Consider the following 17,445-nt stretch of genomic DNA (forward strand, 5'->3'; position numbering starts at 1 on the left):
CTTTCTTTTAGGTACAATTATTCGCTGTGTTTGAGTTCGTTTTTGAGACGTTTCAGAAAGATTCTCGCAGAAAAACAGCTGAAAGCGCACCCTGTTTTTTATTTATTTTATTTTACAAAAGTACAAGGTTTTGTTGTTATTGTGAGCGTACACGAATAAAAGTAGACCATTTGTAGTCTTGCACCAATCTGTAGGCTATCGCCAAAAATGACGAAAGGCCTATTTTAAGTTGTTTCTGTCATGAGGAAAAAAATCCATCAGAACGCGCCGGCGCGTTCGTCGGCCAGAGGGATAAAAATAGCCAATTTAGTTTCATATTTATATTTATATATTAGGCTATAGAGCCTAATATTATTTTTTAAATTTCACCTATGTTGATTATGAAAAGTGAATAGCATGACGGATGCGCATGCAATGTCGGGAGACATGCAGCGGGTCAGACATGAGTTTGACCACTTCATTAAGTTTTGTTTTATAGTAAGCCTTTCTTTAAAGTGAATTTCGTTTTGTAGAAATTGTATCTTAATTTCAATCAATGTGCCTATATTTAATAAATAGGAAGAAAACCAAGAACGTCGGGCGTGGAATGGATTGAAGTGCGTAACAAACGAATTTTTCCGCGGCCTTTGAATAAGGCTGAAGCAATATTCTGTTTTTATTGAATTTCTTAAATACATGTCTTTATTAGGCTATTTAATTAATTGATAAGATATTGTTGGTCTAACACTATACTTTAGTTGGTCTAAATTAAGTAAGTTAGACACAAATTTGCGTAAGGTTCCCTTCTAGACAAGCGCGTATGTGCTTGTAGGCTATGTGCTTCATAACTGTGCAGCCCAGGGGGCCCGTCATTACTATGTTACGCCACTGATATAAGCCACTTGTATGGCAGGTTGTCGATACAGGACTCAGGGGCGCTCAAATTCGTTATTTCAAATGTAGCCTATAGGCACGCGGCAGCCGTGTTCATAATGGAAGCGACGCGCATGCAGTGCGTTTTCAAGGCGCTTCGAGATGAAAAATTCTCAACTTTTCAGAATGCCGCAAACGCACCGCAGGTCATGTGACAAGAACGCCACTGAGGGACGGTCCATCATTTTTTTCCCTCCCAAATTGAGCCAGTTGAAAAACATGGGATGATGCGAATTATTCTGGCCCACCCACACTTTTAGAGGCCCACCCACCATCCACTTTCTGCCTCCGCCACTGTTTTTAATGTCAAATTTTGTAACATTTGCGTTGTTTTATTTTTGTAATATCGATTATTTTTTTGAGGAGGCACTGCCTCCCTTGCTTCAACTCAAAAATAGTCAAGACAACGCATTACTTTAAGCGAAAATTTAAACTTAAAATAATGCATTGTCTTGACTATTTGTGAGTTAACTCACATTTTTAAGGCAGCAGGTGAACTTTCATTTCTAAGTTTAACCAGCTGAAAATGTTTTTATTTATCCTATGATGCCCTCTGCAGGTCATTCATGATAGTTCAGTTGCGTATTACCACCTGTTCTAGGCACATTAACTTATCTGTTGTTATATAAACGGATATTTTAAGTTATTCAATATTTCTTAAATTTGTGTATTTGATCTTGAAAAGACTTTGTATGGAGGGAACCAGAATACATCAATATATTCTGAAGTGCTTAAACAAAGACAAAAACATGAGGGTCGTACAGCTTCAGTTGTGAGTTTATTATACGTGATCCAGTATTATTTCATGTGCTTTGTAGCTTGGAATGAAACATTTTATAATGCTATGAAATAATTTAAAGGAAATTTGCTGTATCACATAGACATGTCTTCACATTGTTGATATCACATAGACCTACTCATATGGTGAAACTAGGGTTATAGCAGGTGTTAAACAATGATTAAAGGGTTAGTTCTCCCAAAAATGAAAATTATGTCATTTATTACTTACCATCATGTCATTCCAAACCTGTAAGACCATTCATCTTTGGAACACAAATTAAGATATTTTTGATAAAATCCGATGGCTCAGTGACGCCTGCAAGATAATTTCCTTTTTCAATGCCCAGAAAGCTACTAAAGACATATTTAAAACAATTCATGTGAGTACAGTGGTTCAACCTTAATATTATCAAGCGACGAGAATACTTTTTGAATACTTTTTCAGCTGGATGCAACCGAATGGCGAGAGTAGCTGCATGCAGGCGGGGAGGAGCTGAAAACGGAGACGTGAAGTCGGACGCTTTCTGCTTCTCGTAGTGACGCTCACGCTGCATTTGCATACTTTATCACAGCTTAAGTGAAATAAATGCAATATTTGACTAATACACAGATGTTTCAGAGACATTTTCATTAAATACTTTCTGTACTGCTTACAGCGTCTGTTTTTACAAGAATAAAGTTCAACATAAGCATATATTATTTAAATACCAATGTAGTGGGGTCCTTTTTTTCAGTTTTATTTTGATAAACATGGCACAATATAACATTGCAACTACATGAAAAGAGCTTTAACTGTTATAAAAATATAGATTGAAGACCTGACAATAAACACGAAACACACGTGATCGTTGTCATGCAGTGAATCTAGCCAATAGAGTACCTCAGGGATGACGTGTTTTTGTAGGCCAACCCGGAAGTTAGCGCCACACGGGTTCCCTCGATCGAAAGCCTATGCATTTTTCCCATAGACTTTTGGAAAATCGCAAAAAATAAGCTCTGTGTTTAACAAAGGGTTATGACACTTACACGTTTTGTCTATCAAGATAATCTTTACAAGTTAACACAACATTTATACATTTTGAAGCCTAAATAAAGTCGTCAGATATAAAAATCTAACAGTAGGCTATAAACGGACTACAGCACACCATGGTCGCGGATCAACGTCACCACCACCAAGCTTCCTCAAACTTTTTTTAGAAAACAACTTTGTTTAAAAACATGCTCGCTGATTATGATCTGCGCTGTGTATGAATACTTATCCACTTTTTCATGAGAAATGCGGTCCAAATGTCCTGTTTGTCATGATGACGTCTAAAGTCCCTGCCAAAGGAAGTAGTCCCTTTTAGCAATTTGTTTAAAAAAAATCACAAGCGGGTTATAACTGGTGTGTTTCATGTCATAGATCAAAACGTGAAAATATTTAGAGGCTTTGTTAACCACAGACCTTATTTCAGGCGATTTAGCAAAAACCCATTCAAAAAACCCATAGACTTTAGTGCAATGGAAACGGAAGTCCTACAAAAACACGATATCTCTGAGGTACTCTATTGTGAAACAGCTGTGTCGTCATCAGAGCTCGTGCAGCCGCTCTTGAGAAACTGTGACGTTGTGCATGATGTTGTGCATGAACGCGCAAAGAAAACTGTTAAAGAAAAACCGTGACGTAAGGACAGTAAGGACTAACAGATGTGGTACCAACCATGCACCATAGAAATGCCCAGCTTATGGCAAAGACTGTCGCAAGTATGGTGGAAAAAATCATTTTGCAAGATGCTGCTTGACTAAAAAGAAAGTTTGAGATGTTGAAAGAGCCAAAGACACCAGTGACAGCAATGATGAGGACGAGCAGTTCTTCGTGGAGGCTGTGGTGGATGAAGTGAGCACCAAGGACGTGCGGATAGCTCATCTGGATGTCAAAGGAGTGACTGTACCCTTTAAATTGGACACTGGCATGCAGTTGAACCTTCTGCCAACAAAAGATTTTGACAGACTGAGAAAAAAATGCATGACAGAAAGATAAGCATAAGCACTTACAATGATGAGTCGATTCCCACAAAAGGGGTATATAGGATCACACAGTCTGTGAATGTAATGTGTGTACTGGTAGAAGGTAACAGAAGGTAGAAGGTAACAGACAGCCTATACTTGGGGTGAAGGCTTGTGAAAATTTGGGGCTCATAAAGAGAGTTCATGTGATCAACAGTAAAGCAGTTACACAGAGTCACACAGTGGAGAAACAGAATGAGATGGTAACTAGCGTTAATGAGTAAAACAGTACCAAGTACCAAGATGTCTCTGAAGGTGTGGGTTGTTTACCAGGTAAACATAAGATACAGCTGAAGGAAAATCCTCAAGCAGTCATACATCCAGCCAGGAAGGTACCAGTAGCCCTCAAAGAAAGGTTGAGATCTGAATTGCAATCATTGATCAAGAAAGGAATAATAAGAAAAATAAAGAAGCCAACAGAGTGGGTAAATTTTCTGGTAATTGTGGAAAAGATAAACAGAGATCTTAGACTTTTCATGCAAGAGATTTAAATAAGTGGATCAAAAGAGAGCACAACAATTTGCCAACAAAGACTGACCTAACAAGCACAATTACAGGTGCATGTTATTTCTCTAAACTTGATGCATCAGGTTTCTACCAAATTGTCCTGGATGAAGAAAGTGCTAACCTGTGCACTTTCAATACACCCTTCAGGCAGCACTGTTTCCTTCGCTTATACCTTTTGGTATCTGTTCGGCGCCAGAGGTATTTCACAGAACAGTGCAACAGCTGTTTGATGGTATGGAAGGTGTGGGAGTATTCCTGTGTGATATAATATGGGGGAAAACACAAAATGAGCAAGACAAAAGACTCTGTGAAGAGTTAAAACAAGCACAAAAGTCAGGACTGAAACTAAACAGACAAAAGTGTGAGTTTGGAGTGACAGAGACTCTCTCTTACCTCTAAGATAAGCTATCCGTGCCAGGAATACAGCCAAACCTGGAAAAAACACGAGCTAGTTGACATGCCAGCACCTAAAGACAAAACAGAGAGCACTGGGGTTAATCAATGAGTACCCAAGCTTTCCGCCAACACAAAAGCAATGCGCAGTTTGCTGGATAAAAAGAGTGAATGGCAATGGAAGCATCAGCATGCTTGAGAATGGGAAGTACTTAAGAATAGCCTTATCAAAGTGCCAGTGCTTAAATTTTATGACCCAGAGAAACCAGTCAAAGTATCGACCGATGCGTCCAAAGACGGACTTGGAGTGTTATTACTCCAAAAACACAGAACTGAGTGGTTTCCCATAGCATACACATCACGCACAATGACAGCAGTAGAGAGAAATTACATACAGGTACTGTAGAAAAAGAGACAGCTGCGAGAAGTTCCATGAATACATGTATGGCAGGGAAGTGACCGACCACAAACCTCTGATTGTGATTTCAATGAAGGCCCTGGGTGATGCACCACCACACTTCCAGGGTCTTCTCTTGCGCTTACAGAAGTACCATCTGACATTTTGCTTTACTCCAGGTAAACTACTGTAAGTGGCCGATGGTCTTAGCAGAGCCAGCCTGCATCACACTGGTAAAAGCAGCACGGAAAATGATGTTCAAATTCATGTGGATTGTGTAGTGAGCCAGATACCCGGGTCAAGACAGAAGTGGATTGAGTTTGCAGACGCAACAGCAAGTGACAGCATATTACAGGAAGTCATTTGTGAAATCAACTCACCTGGAGATGAGAAGCTACCAAGCCCACATCAGCATTTCAGAGATGAGCTTTCTGTCATTGACAAAGTTCTTCTAAAAGGAAGTAGGATTGTAGCCCCTAATACAAAGAGACAACAAATGACTGAGCTTGTACACGAAGGCCATATGGGTATTGAGAAATGTAAACGCCGTGCCCGAGATGTGATGTACTGGCCCTATATGCGATACAGCGCTGTGAGATTTGTCAACACAGATACGAACAGCAAAAAGAGCCACTCTTACCTCATTTTAAACTATGTGAACCGTGAAGGAAAGTTGGTGCTGATTTGTTCCAACTGAGTGGGAAAGACTACCTGGTTGTCATGGATTACTATTCTAACTATCCAGAGTTTGCATTATTGACAGACACCTCCGCAAAGCACTTGATCTCATATTTGAAAACAATTTTTGCGAGACATGGAATCCCGGTCACTTTAATTAGTGACAATGGACCTCAATTCAGTGGGTTGACATTCAGAGTTTGCAAAGCAGTATGGATTCGAGCACATAACATCAAGTCCGTATTACCCACAGTCAAATGGGTTAGCTGAAAAGGCAGTGCAGATTGTGAAACGTCTGCTGAAGAAAGCAGCTGAAGCTGGGGAAGATCCTCACCTTGCGATCCTGAACTACAGGCCAACACCTTTAAAAGGTGGGAAATCTCCAGCAGAACTACTGATGGGTAGGAAGCTGAGGACAAAGCTACCCTCAGCTGAACATTTAATATAAAGCAAAGACCAATTTGCACCAAGAAAATGCAGCTCTAATGTCAAATATAACAAAAATGCAAAACCTTTACACCCTCTGGAATGTAAAGATTTGGTGCGAGTAAGATGTGATGGTAAATAAGGACCAAAAGCAAAGGTTCTGAAAGAGATCATGCCCAGATCTTATGAAGTACTCACTGAGTATGGTAATACTCTTCACAGAAACAGGAGGAATTTGTTGAAAATTCCAAAAACGGAATTCATTAAGGATGTTGAGATCAGTTGTAATGTGGTTCCAAAAGAACTGCACTGAAAGTGATGTTGGGCAAAACAGTACCCCAAAGAAAACTCCTAAAGATAATACGCCATCATTATCTTTGAATGCAGAAAAAGCTGTGAGGCCAAGGAGATTAATTGTTAAGCCCAAAAGACTTATTGAGGAGTGTTGAATGTGATTATATGTGTATGCAAAACCAAAAAAAAAAAAAAAATGAATGTTAAAATAAGAAGAAGAAGAAGAAAAAAAAAGACATGTTGAAAGAAGTTTTATTTGATCTACTAGTTGATTGTTACATGGGAACATGAAAATAAAAAAGGGAGATGTACTGGTGAGTGCCACTAGGGGGCACTCATCCTTTAGTGCAAATGCAACTGTTCAAGTGAATAAAGCAACACAAATGGCATGTGGAAACTATGCACCTGTGTCAGTGGTCTGTGCACAAGATAAATGAAACAGGTTGCCCTAGATAGTTTATTACTGTGTTTACAAAGATAGAGTCTTATTTATATATACTACAAAGCACAAAAAGCACCACCTTATTATCATGTGTTTTTGAACATAGAGTAAATATCATGACTATGGTAACCTATTCAAAGTAGGCCTACCATAATGTAAATACCATGACATAGCCTATGGATTTCAGCACCACGGTATTACCATATTACCATCTGATACCATCACTGTACTATAGTAGGCTACTTCTACAGACAAGTTAGTATAGTTAGTATTAAAGAGTTATACATTTTTTTTTTACTTCCATGGCACAAGTAATCATTTCAATGTTTATGACAGTTTATGACAGTATGAGATACACATACAGGTGCTGGTCATATAATTAGAATATCATCAAAAAGTTGATTTATTTCACTAATTCCATTCAAAAAGTGAAACTTGTATATTATATTCATTCATTACACACAGACTGATATATTTCAAATGTTTATTTCTTTTAATTTTGATGATTATAACTGACAACTAAGGAAAGTCCGAAATTCAGTATCTCAGAAAATTAGAATATTACTTAAGACCAATACAAAGAAAGGATTTTTAGAAATCTTGGCCAACTGAAAAGTATGAACATGAAAAGTATGAGCATGTACAGCACTCAATACTTAGTTGGGGCTCCTTATGCCTGAATTACTGCAGCAATGCGGCGTGGCATGGAGTCGATCAGTCTGTGGCACTGCTCAGGTGTTATAAGAGCCCAGGTTGCTCTGATAGTGGCCTTCAGCTCTTCTGCATTGTTGGGTCTGGCATATCGCATCTTCCTCTTCACAATACCCCATAGATTTTCTATGGGGTTAAGGTCAGGTGAGTTTGCTGGCCAATTAAGAACAGGGATACCATGGTCCTTAAACCAGGTACTGGTAGCTTTGGCACTGTGTGCAGGTGCCAAGTCCTGTTGGAAAATGAAATCTGCATCTCCATAAAGTTGGTCAGCAGCAGGAAGCATTAAGTGCTCTAAAACTTCCTGGTATACGGCTGCGTTGACCTTGGACCTCAGAAAACACAGTGGACCAACACCAGTAGATGACATGGCACCCCAAACCATCACTGACTGTGGAAACTTTACACTGGACCTCAAGCAACGTGGATTGTGTGCCTCTCCTCTCTTCCTCCAGACTCTGGGACCCTGATTTCCAAAGGAAATGCAAAATTTACTTTCATCAGAGAACATAACTTTGGACCACTCAGCAGCAGTCCAGTCCTTTTTGTCTTGCGAGACGCTTCTGACGCTGTCTGTTGTTCAAGAGTGGCTTGACACAAAGAATGCGACAGCTGAAACCCATGTCTTGCATACGTCTGTGCGTAGTGGTTCTTGAAGCACTGACTCCAGCTGCATTCCACTCTTTGTGAATCTCCCCCACATTTTTGAATGGGTTTTGTTTCACAATCCTCTCCAGGGTGCGGTTATCCCTATTGCTTGTACACTTTTTTTCTACCACATCTTTTCCTTCCCTTCACCTCTCTATTAATGTGCTTGGACACAGAGCTCTGTGAACAGCCAGCCTCTTTTGCAATGACCTTTTGTGTCTTGCCCTCCTTGTGCAAGGTGTCAATGGTCGTCTTTTGGACAACTGTCAAGTCAGCAGTCTTCCCCATGATTGTGTAGCCTACAGAACTAGACTGAGAGACCATTTAAAGGCCTTTGCAGGTGTTTTGAGTTAATTAGCTGATTAGAGTGTGGCACCAGGTGTCTTCAATATTGAACCTTTTCACAATATTCTAATTTTCTGAGATACTGAATTTGGGATTTTCCTTAGTTGTCAGTTATAATCATCAAAATTAAAAGAAATAAACATTTGAAATATATCAGTCTGTGTGTAATGAATGAATATAATATACAAGTTTCACTTTTTGAATGGAATTAGTGAAATAAATCAACTTTTTGATGATATTCTAATTATATGACCAGCACCTGTATATTAGTTTCTAAAATAAAAGTCTTGAATGGTTTCTAACACCTCGTATTTGTGCATTTCTATTGTGACATTTTTACGTCATCCATCTTCCGTGGTTGAGTTTTCCTTTACCAGCCTGATAGACTTATATTACAGTTTTTCTCAGTCACTTTGTTGCATTTCTCAGATGCACCAAAAACTGAAATTCTGAAAACTACTTGTTCAACCTCCACATCATCTAGTCACTTATGCACATCATGAAGCAATTTCTCATTCTTTTGAACAAATTGCAAATGTTTTGGTACATTCATGCAGTTTATTATGTACAATTGTCTGCTGTTTCCTACATGATCCATTTCTAATGTCATATGTTGATCAAAATATATTATACTGGTTCTCTGTTGAATAGTCTTACCAATCAAAACATATAGCCATTAGTTCCTTGCATAGGTCATTAAATGCAAATTGGTTGCACTAGCTGTCATAATTTGTCAAGCATATTTTCTATACATTTCTATTAGACTTTTTTGTTGTTGTTGTAAATATGTCCTGAATTGATGAGTTGTGGAGGTGAATTTTGAATTTCACTTATGAAGGAAGATGTAAAGCATTAGAGCAGTGTTTCTCAAACCTGTCCTGGAGTACCACCAGCCCTGCACATTCTGAATGTCTCCCTCATCTATCACAGCTGATTCAACTCATCAGATCATTATAGAGACTGCAAGACCTGAAATGGGTGTGTCAGATATAGGGAGACATGGGGCTGGGGGTCCTCCAGGGACAGGTTTGAGAAACACTGCATTAGATCAACCAATGATAGACCAGTTCTCTAGATCAGAGGTGCATCTCATGAAGCTTCATTTGGGAAACATATATGTAAGCAATAAGGTACGAGAGGCTATGCTGTATCGTGAATAAGTCACGTTTCGCGTCGTGCCTGCAACCCCTTCAGCCGTGACTTATTCACGATAGAGCACTAGCCTCGAGTACCTTATTGCTTTTATAAAACAGTTACCACACAATACTATTAAAGCCAAAAATATGTATCAGTGCAACTTTCATGAAGTAAACTTTTACTAAAAACCTTCCTTCCGCCGGAAAAAATAGTCCCTGACCGTGAACAGCAACAGAAGTTACATTATTACACCATTAGATGGCTGCAACGACTGTGTTTATGAGTGTGTCAGTCAGTAGCGAAGACTTTTACATTGAAAAGACTGAACTGTTGTGAACACGGAACAAGACGCAACTGACAAATGCTTTGACTAGCGCTGTCAGTCATGGGAAAACCCCTTAACTGTTAAAAGGACAAGATATTAGGCAGACATTTAAACAGATTTTTTTATTATGAACATAGGACTGACCTGAAGGAAAATGCTAAATCTGAATGCAGGTAATAAACTCGCTCACTCGATCTCTTTCTCACAATACTCTTCTACATAATACAGTAAGCTTCAATGAACAATATCAATTGAGAACATACAGTTTACATTGCTAAGAGTGGTTGCTAAGGGTGTTGTGTAGTGATACACAGAACCGTTGGGTGAAGCGTTCATAGCCGTGTTTTATCGTGAATAAAACACAGCTATTGACCAATCAGAATCAAGGACAGGAACTAACCATTTTATAAAGTAATGTAATCAATGTTCACAATACTGTAATACTGTATATTGTTGTCGTTTTCTTCTTTATATCACAATATATATACTGTAATTTGACAAACAGACAGTAAAAATGTAACTGTGAATCCTGTCCAGTCTCTTGCAATCAATATCCCACAAAGAGTAATGTGTAAATTTGTACTGTTGAAATTTATATATGCTACACAAAGTGCTGTCTTGTGCATTTTCAATAATTATCATCAAAATCGTAGCCATAGTTTACATCTGAAAATACTGACAGAATACACTATATTGACAACATGACTAAACATTTTGAATATATTGTTTGTGATAGTCTTTGTCATTCTGATGAAACTGATGTTCATTGACATAAATACTTTTGAGAGATGAACTAAGGATTTTAGCAAGTTATAGGCTTTTGCAGGTAATCCATTGTGTTATGCTATTTGTATGAATTGTTTCGAGAAATACACTTACTGGTTTGCAAATCTTAAGGATGATTCAAAAAATGTACCAAAGTGACTGAGAAAAACTGTTATAGTAATGGATGCCAATTTACTTAAAGCCTTAAAATCATAATTATTATCAAATATTCAATTTTATGAAGATGATTCAGATTCAATGTCTTGTGACAATTTTTTTATTTTAAAATCTTTTTCCCACCTTTTTTTCTCAATTGTACTACAATTGATCACATTGTTTTGAGGAATATCGAATGACTGCATATTATTTTATGACTTTTGTTTTCAGTAAAAAAAAAGATACAGACTACACCATGTGGTTAAACTCAACTGAAGCACAAACCAAAACCAGAAACATGTTCCTTTGTCTAGAGAGGAGGTTTAACCTTTAACGGACTGCAGTTTCTAAACCACTTTATTTTTTTGTATCTCAGTTCTCACAGCTTTCTTCACCTCAAATGCAAACAATTTAGGCAAGACATCAGGGGCCGTATTCACAAAAAAAAATGTTATCTTACCACAAAAAGTTTTCGTAAATAGCAGTAAAAGTACTTAGGTAATAGTTTTCTCTTAAAAGCTATTCAAAAAGCTGCTGAGACAAACTTTTACTAAGGAACAGAAAGAAAGTCTTACTAAGTAACTATGACCACAGTGGCTGGCTGTTAGCGGAGGGGTCTCTGTCAGTGATTTATAATCTTGAAATATTGTAGAACGAGGTATCATGAGGTATCATTCGATCATTTGTAAACTCGTGATAACTGCCACAGGTAATCGGACATTATTTTCTTATTTATTTATTTTCAAAGATTTATTTTTGGCGTTTTTGCCTTTTAATTATGATAGGTCAGTGAGTAGACAGGAAGTGAAGTGGGAAAGAGAGAAAGCGGGGGACGGGATCAGTAAAGGTCCACGAGCCAGAACTCAAACTCCGGTCACTTCAGTGCAAAACAAAAGGATATTATTTTTTAACTGACCGCAATGTTTTATCTCCATCATTCAATACATTTTAACTGTACATAAATACACCTTATGCCATCGCATATCTATAAATATATTTTTTGCATTTATGATGAAGGCTCAGCACCCAAAGCTCTATTGCCTCAGTGGTGTACAGTGTCTTTGGGTGGATTGTTGAATTGCCAGCAACAACCATTTTAGGATTGTTAGTGATTTGGTCTTACTTAGGAGTACTCTTGACTACTAATGTTTCACAGATTTAGGAGCTAGTTTTAGCGCTAAAATGCTTTATGAAATACTCTTAGAGCAAAAATGTAGGAGTCCTAAATTTAGCACTAATACACCCATAATTTTTTTAAATTTTCTCCTAAATTGGCAAGTTAGGAGCTACTTTTAGCCTTAAGATGTTTTGTGAATACGGCCCCAAGTTTTCAAAGCACAAATGAAATGACATTATTTAGATCTGACGTGCTTCTCATAAATGATTGAGATTCTCTGATTATTCTGTAAAACTGCCTTCATCTGTTATTGACTAGAAATTGCAAATTTTAAAGTGTTGAATTCACACTCAGTGTCAAAATAAACACTTTTTCGGGGTTTATATAGGTCCACACTAAATAGAGTTAAAGTAACTATTTAAAGTGTTAGTTTAACACTTGTATGGAGTTAAAACAACACTGTAAGTGTTCATAATTAACACAATAATTATAGTTAAAACTACACTAGATGCATCAACACCAAGAGAGTTCTTTCCACACTAATATTGTGTTCATACAAACCCTGATTTGTCATTAAATGTAATCTGTATTCAGTTCAACTAAAAACACAATGTGTGCATTAAATAACAGCCAATTTCATTGTATCAGTTTGAACCTTTATTTTCAACAATGATACGTCTTAGACATAACAGTTGAAACAAATTCATCATCAAATTCACCCATGTGAACTCCAAACTTCAACTTCAAAATGTTAGCAGTTAAACGTACTCTGCTTCCAATATCTGTACTTTAAATACATGATGCTCCGAAAAAATGTTGTCAAAAGTTTGTCAATGCTTCACATGCAATTCCTTTACTTTGGGAGACTCACTGGTAAGACCAACATCAGTGTTGTAGAGTGTAGCAGGAAGATAAAGATAAAGGACCTACATATACAGCAGGTAGAAACAGTAGACTTAAAGTTCGATAGCATTCAAGGAGCTGGTTCCTTCAGAAGAGATGAGGTGCTTCAACCACAAAGAATTTGTCGATCCTGCCCTTGATCCTTCTCAATACCAGTAGGAATGGCTGGTGGTCCTCCCTCCAACTGAGATGGCCTTCAATACTGGTGCAGGTGCAGGACTGTAAACAGCAAAAACAAAAATTACATTAAACAAGACGGAAAAAATAAAATAACTATTTGAAAAGATGAATGCATAAAACTCAGTACTAGTAATGTTTGATGAGAATTGTGCTTTAAAGGGATAGTTCACCCAAAATAATGTCGTTCCACTCCCATAAGACTTTTGTTCATCTTTGAAATACAAGTGAAAATACTGAAAGATTTGTCCATCCAGAGTCCACGCAGTTACCACTTTGATGCTTCAAAAGGTTTATAAAGGGATTGTAAAACTAATCCATACGAAGTTTAGCACTTATTCCAAATTTTCTGAAGAGACACGGCCACCTTATATGATGAAGAGATTGATTTTAGGCTTTTATTCACATTAATCAGCACAAATAGTTCTTGTGGAAGCTCAAAGGATGCTGCATAACCCTGAGAATGAACTCATGCGTGAATTCCCATTTACCATATCTGATCTGTTTGTGTTTATAAACGTTTATATGTAAATAAAAAGACAGTTAAATGTTCACATAATGCAAATCTCTTCAGAAGATACTGAACAACTTAATTCATTTGGATTCGTTTTACGATCTCTATGAACTTTCTGAAGCATCACAGTGGTATTTGTATACTGTCAATGCATCGACAAATCTCAGATTTCATTAAAATAACTACATTTGTGTTTTGAAGATGATCAAAAGTCTTAAGGGTTAGGAATGTCATGAGGGCGAGTACAAATTAGATTTCAGTAAATTAACCCCTTAATAAAAATAAAAAAATTGCACTCCGCACATTTTTATGTCCTTATTTAACATCTGATTCAGATTATCAGATCATTTGCAGGGAGTTCCATGAACTGAAGGTCCCCAGGACCACGATTGAAAATCACTGCGTTATGGTATTTACAACCATAACCATAATTTCAAAGTTCACAAAGACATTGCAACAGTTTTGCGAGTTTTACCTTGTGGAAGTGCACAAGTCTGTCTTATCGTAGTCTTCTTTCTCGTCACTGGATTATTTTTTCAGGGCGTCATGGACAATCTGATTAAACAACATCATTACGGGCTACAACATGAGACTAGTAAAATGATGGAAGGTAATTATTACATAGACAAATTAATTGTGAAAATCAACATGCATACCTGTTTGCCATAACATCTGTGCTAAATCTGTTGCTGGCCTTTGTTAGCTGGTTTTGCACTGCTGTCTCTTTATGGTCAGACAAAGAATGAGTACATGTGCTGGAGGTTGAGGATCTTGTGTGTGACTAAGAGTGAAAAGTAAAACAATTTAATGTTTCATGTCCATAAACGTCTTAATTCATACAGGGCTTAAGAGAAAACATTTACACCATCATATTATGGAGACCTTAAAAGAATGCCTTTGTGTAGCGCTTTTTTTTTTTTTTTTTTCCACAATACATTGTTTCAAATACCAAATACCATCAGGATTACCACCAGACATCTTAATTTTAAATTTTAATGACTTCAATGTGTCCTCTTCCACATCAGTGTCTGTCTTTTAAATGAAACAATTTTAACAATAGCATAAATAGACTTTTTTTTTTTTTTTTCTCTCAAACTCAAATAACAAAGCTGGAAACAAGCCCTGTGGATTTTAAGCACAGTTGCTATATGACTGGCTTTAATTAGTTAGTCAAAGCCACAGCACTTAACTTCATTTAGAAAATCTTGGAATGCACCATGATATTGAACTTTCACCGGCATGACGACAGCTGTTGGTCAAGAAAAATGCAAATAGTTGTTAATTTTAAATAAAGTCCAGCGAACAGATGCAGTCAGAAGCTCCATTTGTCATCTCACAAATTATATAATAAAGTGAGACTGCAAAATACTAAAGTAACAAACGATTGCAAATGAAGCGCGCACGTAAGACACATCTCTGGTTCTGGAACGGGTCTTTTCATGGCCAGAAATATAACGTTAGTTCAGCAAAAGGCTTCTTGCTGGATTAGATTAAAGTTATCTGTACTGTAGATTGGAGAAGAGTGAAACCGCGACGCGCTTTCACTAGAATTCGAATGCGCGGGGTGCAGATTCGCGCCTAACAATGCTGCACTTACAGGCCCGAGACTTTGGAAAATAACGCACGGCTGTCCTAAAATGAAAAAGTGCATATTATTGCCTAAATTTGCCAGCACAAACAACTAATGTTAGAGCCCCAGGAAGTGGGAAATTATATATATATATATATATATATATAAATGCTGCGTTATTACGTTCATTTGTTTCAACGCATTAAACAGTTACATGAATCACAGAAAATATCGTCTATTTTTCAGTCCAAAGTCTAAAATATCGGCGTCAAATGTGCAAATTAATCAGCATTAAATAGTCTTACCTTAGTTTGCAAACTGGCCTCGTGTCAGCGCGGTCTGCCATGCAATCAAATCAGAAATTATGTTAGCACTCCAACAATGTTGTGGAACTTAGAAATGTTGAGAAATGTAAAACAAATATGAAAATGGATAGAATTAAGTGGTAAAAGAATATATTATACCTGTTTGAGCACTGTCCGCTCCTCGTACTCGTCCGCCATTAATCCAAACGGAAATAGGATCATCTCATCTCCAGTGTCAATTAGTCAACTCGCTGAAATAACACTGATTCTGAACACTGGTTTACACTGTAAGTGTTGATGTTCTTCAAATCAACACCACAATTAACACTTTTCAACACTGGAAAATTAACACCATAAAAACAACACTAAACAACACTGGAAATTTTGCTGTGAAGAGAGAACAAAACCTGCTTCCACTGAGATGCTTCAATAAGACGGTTTCAGCAAACTGAAAGAGAAATTATGAGAGACAGTTAATATGACAAGATATTAATGTTAAACTATAATTGTTATTAATTTATCACAGCATAGCTGCAATTATAAATTATTTTAACATGATCTGAAGTAATAACCTATGCTTGATTAAAAACAGCAGTGAAGGTGTGAGATGATGGTAAGTGTTTCTGTGTATTAAATATCTGCACTCACCATCTCATTCACATCTCCACTGTTACTTTCTTTACATAGTTGAGTTTGAGCATATCTTCACCAAACCCAAAACAGCAGCAAATTAAACATCACAGAGACTCATTAAACAAAGTTACGAATCAAACATGAGCAGATGATTATATAATACTATAAGACCAACAAAAGACATATCAATCTAAAGAAACCCATTTCTGCAAACAAACAACAAAAAAGGACATGGAAGGTGTTATATTTGTAGGCCTACAGATATACAGTTTGCCTTATAACAGTAAAATAAGTAAAAAAAAAACACCTAACTGGAATGATGACAGAAGCACTAAGCTGGACAGAAAGTGATGAGGGTCAGATTTGTCCATGATTTGGAGCATCATGTGACTCTGATTCTGAAGTCTGAATCACAAGTTCTGTCAAAATAATAATAATTAAAAAAAAAAAAAAAAATCTATTTAGTTTTGGCCCAGAACAATAAAACAATCAAAATATCATAAAACAGTATAAAAACATTGTTACACAGTAAATACTAAAATAAATCATTTTTAATTACAACATTGAACATTAAAGTAAGAAAATATCTTACTGCTTATATAGATTTTGGTGCTGTTGCTGAATTTTAATAGTTCACTAGTTTTCACACAATAATAAACTCCTAATTCATCAATGGTTTTGATGACTATTTTTTGATGGATGGACAACTGTTTGTTTTCACTGAGTATTTGTGTTCAAAGATGCTGTTTTCATATTTACCTCCTTCATGTGTACTACTGTAAGTGTGTAAGATCAACACTGGAGGATCCAATAATTTCAGTTTGTACCAGTAAATCTCCTCTATAATATCACAGGTTATAATCGCATCAGCTCCTAAAGTTACTGGTATGTTTGTTAGACTCTCTGTGGCTTTATAACACATGAACAGATCTATGAGAGAAAAACATTCATTAAGATATAAAATCAAAAGAAAACTGACTCAATCAAATGTGATGTGAGAAACTCACAGATCTGCAGCTGTATGATCTTCATTGTCTGATTCAGATAAATATCTGCTATACTGTGATCATTCAAACATCTCTTACTGTGAGCGGAAACATCAACAGCTTTAGATGAAACCTCGACCACACAGACAAGAGGTGAAGTCAGAGATGAGATCATGATCACAGCACTTTTATTTATTCATTTTACATTCCTGAAATCATTTTGAAAATAATTCTTGCAAGCTTGATTTGTTTTCTGACAATTGAATTTTACTCAGTAA

General features: G+C 36.9%; 2 long non-coding RNA genes across 4 annotated transcripts in view; both read right to left on the reverse strand.

The window, feature by feature from the left end:
- LOC127521587 (uncharacterized) overlaps positions 1 to 17,445 on the reverse strand; it is a 95,687-nt gene that overhangs the window by 2,479 nt on the left and 75,763 nt on the right. The window contains exon 2 of one of the 2 annotated variants that reach the window (XR_007932407.1): positions 77 to 7,918. This is a non-coding gene — a long non-coding RNA (uncharacterized LOC127521587). Of the gene's footprint in view, positions 1 to 76; positions 8,127 to 17,445 lie in introns of those variants that run through there. The other variant, XR_007932406.1, reaches the window with a different exon arrangement.
- Positions 12,700 to 15,994, reverse strand: LOC127521592 (uncharacterized). 2 transcript variants are annotated; one of them, XR_007932415.1, is made up of 5 exons: positions 15,708 to 15,994; positions 15,549 to 15,582; positions 14,330 to 14,922; positions 14,149 to 14,228; positions 12,700 to 13,201 (listed from the first exon to the last, which is right to left on the reverse strand). It is a non-coding gene; the product is annotated as an uncharacterized LOC127521592 (long non-coding RNA). The 2 variants fall into 2 exon arrangements; XR_007932416.1 differs by having other exon boundaries at positions 12,701 to 13,201; positions 14,330 to 14,454.

This window comes from Ctenopharyngodon idella, chromosome 10 (genome assembly GCF_019924925.1).
Source record: "Ctenopharyngodon idella isolate HZGC_01 chromosome 10, HZGC01, whole genome shotgun sequence".
Lineage (NCBI taxonomy): Eukaryota > Metazoa > Chordata > Actinopteri > Cypriniformes > Xenocyprididae > Ctenopharyngodon > Ctenopharyngodon idella.